The 5,138-nt window shown below is 39.7% G+C and overlaps 1 pseudogene; it reads right to left on the bottom strand.

Annotated features, from left to right (window-relative positions):
- On the bottom strand, positions 1-4,736 carry LOC102862422 (annotated as a pseudogene).
- Between the last annotated feature and the right edge of the window lie 402 nt (positions 4,737-5,138).

Genomic DNA, 5,138 nt, shown 5'->3' with positions numbered 1-5,138 from the left:
CTACATCTCCCCACATTGTGACATCACTGGGCAATTTGGATTTTTGTTGTTGTTGTTGTTGGGGCCAGTAGACACATTCTCAATTTTTCTCATCACTAGAAGTTCATCAATAATCTTTCCGAATACCACATGCTTCCCATTTAGCCAATCACACTTAGAACAGGTGAAGAAGAAATGCCAGCCATTTGTACTGGGACCTCTGCCATGGAAAACAGGCCTGGAGCTGAGGATTTAAGTTTAAAATTTTCATTTGTAAATGGCCCTCCATTATAAAAATCTCCACCTTGGATCACGAAATCCTGTATGACCCTGTGGAAGGCACTCCCTTTGTATCCTATTGGAACTCTATCTTTTCCGAACTCTCACGTGCACAACTGCCTGAAGTTCTCAGCCATTTTAGGCACAACAACTGCAAAGGGCTCAATCTTCACGTGGCCAACTTCCTGGCCACCAATGTTGACATTGAAGAACAGCACAGAGGTTGACAGGGCTTGAATTTGCCACTGCTATAGCTGCAGCTTGGAAACAGAAGCTAAAAAAAATTATTTTATTTTTTAATTTTTTTTTAATTTTTACTTTAGTTTGTTTATTTTTCATTTCAATGAACATCTACAGAGATTTTGGAATTCCATTCATTCATTGTTGCACCCTTCTCCCCGCACAAACCCCGCCCCCCCTTTGCTCCTCTCCTTGAAAAGCAAAAGAAAAACTCCTCCCTCATTGGTACACAATCCCCCCCGCACCTCCCCAAACCCCACCCCCTACCCCCAAATATAATCCACTCTGCAACCCTCATTGCGTACTCCTACGATAAAAATAATGGCCTAAAATATAATACTAAAAAATTTTTTTTAAGCTAGAAATCTCATTTAGTTCATTCAGTAAATATTTTCTGAGCATTGGCTATGTAATAGATTCTGTTCTAGGTACTTGGAATCCATCCAGGAACAAAACACAACTTTTACCCTATGAAGCATACATTTCAGTGTGTGTGTGTAAAAGACAACAACCAACTCTGATTTTCCATTGAGTTTCCGAGGCTGTAACTTGCATGGATGACCTATCTTTCTCCCAAAGAGCTACTGGTAGATTCGAACCATCAAAGAGACATGGCCTTGGGATTATCAGTGCAACTCCCTATGGCCTAGGCCATCAGAGCTCCCCTTTGGTATATATATTGTTGTTATGTGCCTTTAAGTAGGAATCAACTAATAGCTGATCCTCTAGCTGATTTTCACAAACTCTAAAGTGTACAGGAGGAGATTGCCCATTTTCTTTCAGCTGGTGAATTTATTTTTAATTTATTTTTTAAAAATTTTCATTCATTTGTTGCTACACATTTTTCTCCCTGTCCTCTCCCACCCCCAGTTCACTTTTTTTCTTTGGGGAAAGTTCTTTCATTGTTACACAGTACCACCCCTGCCCCTCGACCACTTTACTATGCAATTCTTATTCTGGACTCTTGTCATGCCAATAGTGTTGTTATTTGTTGTTATGTGCCGTCGAGTCGCTTGCGACTCATAGCGACCCTATGTACAACAGCCCTAAACCCTGCTCTGTCCTGTGCCAATCGCACTGTCTCTGACACTCCCATCCCAATTACCCCAGTCACTGAATCAATCCACCTCATAGAGGGCCTTCCTCTCCTGTGCTGTCCCTCCACTCTCCCAAGCATGATGTCCCTCTCTAAGGACTGGTCTCTCCTCACAACATGTCCAAAGTATGTTAGACGGAGCCTCAAAATCCATGCCAATAGTAACTATTCATATTTTCCTTTTATACAGTTCTCTCTCTTGTCTGATTCAATGCTGTGCACATTATTTATCCTCTCTTTTCTTAGTTTTCCCCAACCCCCATATCAGTCCTGCTCTATAAGAGTGGCATTATACAGTATTTTTCTTTTTGTGACTGAGATATTTCACTCAGCATAATATCTTCCATGGTCACCTATTTTGTATAATATTTCATGAGTTCCTTGTTTTTCAATGCTGCATAATATTCCATTGTGTGAATATACAACAGCTTCTCTATCCACTCATATGTTGATGGACACTTGGGCTGTTTCCAACTCTTTGCTATTGAGAACAATGCTCAGCTGGTGAATTTGAACCACGTGTCTTTGGGTTGGCATCACAGCTCCTTACCATTAAGCCATATGTTGTTGATGTTGTTGTGTTGTTGTTAGGTGTTGTCAAGTTGAGTATGACTCATAGCAACCCTATGAACAACTGATATGAACCCTATCCTATCTGGTACCATTTTCATCATCTCTGACACATCAGAGCCCATAGCTGCCATCACTGTGGCAATCCATCTCTTTGAAGGTCTTCCTCTCTTTTGCTGACCCTCCACCTTTCCAAACATGATATTCTTTTCCAAGTACTAGCATCTCCTACATTATGCTTGGGGAGCTCTGGTGGCTTAATGATAAGGAATTGTGCCTCCAATACAAAGGAATGCAGTTCTAATCCACCAGTGGCTCTGCAGCAGAAAGGATTATCTCCTCCCATGAGATTTACTGCCTCTGAAAACCCACTGGAGGGTCAACTATGAGTTAATTCTGACTTGAAGACAACATTCTGCATGGAAAGGTCAGTGAAAGAAGGTCTTCAACCAGACGGATTGACACAGCAATGGGCTCATGTATGTCAGAAATTGTGATAGCACAGGATAGGACAGGGTTCAGAGCTGTTGTTCATAGAGTTGCTGTGAGTTATATTTGACTTGGCAGCAACTAACAACAACATGCGCAAAGTATGCAAGACGAAGTTTATCCTTGCCTCTAAGAAGCACTCTGGCTACACTTCCTCTAAGACATATCTGTTAATTCTTTTGGTAATCCACAGAGTATTCGGTAGTCTTTTCCAAAGACATACCTTAAAGGCATAGATTCTTCTGTAAGCCTTATTAATTAACCAGATCTCAGATGCATAGCAAGTGATGGAAAAGACCATGGCCTGAAATAGGCTCATCTTAGTCTTTAAACTGACATGATTGCTCTTGGTATTTTGGCGAGATCCTTGACAGCAGACTTTCCCAGTGCAACACATCTTCTGATTTCTTCACTGCCAGTATCAAGGGTGTTGATTGTGGATCCAAGTAAGATGAAATTGTTGGCAATTTCAATCTTTTCTGCATCTATCATGATGCTGCCTATCGGCCCAGTGGTGGCCGATCGTCATCTTGATGTTGAGATGTAATCCATATTGAAGTCTTTGATCATCTGAAGCAAGCATGTCAAGCCCTCCTCACTTTCAGCAAACAAGGTTGTGCAATCTGCATAATGCAGGTGGTTCACTTGTCTTCCTTTAATCCTGATGCCACATTCGTTTTCATAAAATCTAGTTCCTCGGATGATTTGCTCAGCATACAGATTAAATAGGTATAGCAAAAGGATATAGCCCTGACACACACATTTCCTGATTTTAAACCATAAAGGATTCGCCTGCTCTGTTCAGACAACAGCTTCTTTATTTAGGTTTAGGTTTCAAGTATAATTAAATATTCTGGGATTCCCAGGCTTCTCAATGTTAGCCATGGCTTGTTATGATCTACACAGTCAAATACTTTTTCATAGTCAATAAAACACAAAAAGACATTTCTCTAGCCAAAATCCATCTGACATCAGCAATGATATCCTAGTGCCCTGGTTTCTTCTAAATCCAGCTTAAACCTCTGGAAGTTCTCTGTCAGTGTACTGTTTTAGCCATTTTTGGATAATCTTCAGCAATATTTTGCTTGTAATGATTTTTTTTTATAATTTCCATAGTCTGCTACTGGGCCATATACATATATAGAATTTGTGTGTTAGAAAATGTGTGTTATGAAGCAAAATTCAGCAAGATTCAGAAAATAAAGTGCCTGAGGTGGGGTGGAATATAATTTATATAGAGTGTGTCAGCATAACTGATACTGAACTGCTGCCATTTTAGTTAATTCCTATTCGTGTCGACCCTTCATTGGTTTCTGGTAAATCTTTGTGAGAGGGAACTGATGATTTTTCTCTCTCTGAGTGGCTGGTGAATTTGATCTGACCTTTTGGTTAGTAGCTTGAGACTATACATTTTGCTTCCAGGGCTTTTTGGATCTTGTTATGTGCCATCAAATCTCCCGTGACTCATAAGGACCCTTTGTACAATAGCCCTGAAACCTGCCAATCTTACTGTCTCTGACACACCTACACTCATGTCCCCAGTCACTGAATCAATCCATCTCATTGAGGGTCTTCCTCTCTTGTACTGTCTCTCCACACTCCCAAACACATGCCCAAAGTATGTCAGACAAAACTTCAGAATCCTGCCTCCAAGGAGCAGCTTCTCCAGGATGAACTTGTTTGTTCTCCTGGCAGTCCATTGTATATTTAATTCTCTTCTCCGGCTTACTGAAGTGATATTTTATAGGAGTTTAGCCCTCTGGGAATCTAGAGGGAGGAGCATTTTAGAGAGAAGGAATAGTCAAAATACCTTAAGGCAGGAATGTGCCTAGTGTATCAGAAGAAGGAAGTAATTTTGGCTGGAATAGAATGGGCAAGGAGAAAAGAAAAGGATTAAACGAGGATCAGATAACATAAAGCCTTTGTATAGATTTGGGGTTTTATGTTGTGTGAGATAGGGACACTGCAGATTCTTGTCTTAATTTTTGGTGAAATATGCATAATAAAACATGTATCCATTCAATATTTTCAAGACATTGGTTATATTATTCAAACTGTCACCATTCTTGCTATCTCTACCCATATTGTTTCACCACCTTTAACTTAGTCTCTTTGCATTGAATTTCTCCTCTGTTTTAGAGTTAGTTACTGTCATTGATTTAATTTCTTACTGATGGTTCTTTAAAAGGGCACATTGCTCAAGAGGAACATTCTTTTTGGCTTTTGTTTTTATTATATAAGTTTATTTAAAAAATTCAAATACACTGTTTTCCAGACCAGAACCTTCCAATTTCCCTCACTTCCCCAACGCTTTTTATGATTCCATGATTAAACCTCATGCCTCTGCTTCCAATTCTTTCTCCCTACCCCTGCCTTGGATCATTATACTCATTCTACAATAATATTCTTTTTTTTCTATAATTATATTTTATTAATTTTCATAAACATTTACAGAGATTTTGGGCTTCCACTCATTCATTGTTGC

Source organism: Elephantulus edwardii, unplaced genomic scaffold (genome assembly GCF_000299155.1).
Source record: "Elephantulus edwardii isolate Elephantulus edwardi_28Jun2011 unplaced genomic scaffold, EleEdw1.0 scaffold00066, whole genome shotgun sequence".
NCBI classification, from domain to species: Eukaryota; Metazoa; Chordata; class Mammalia; order Macroscelidea; family Macroscelididae; genus Elephantulus; species Elephantulus edwardii.
Note: the sequence above shows the minus strand (reverse complement) of the source record. Positions and strands in the feature narration are given on the sequence as shown.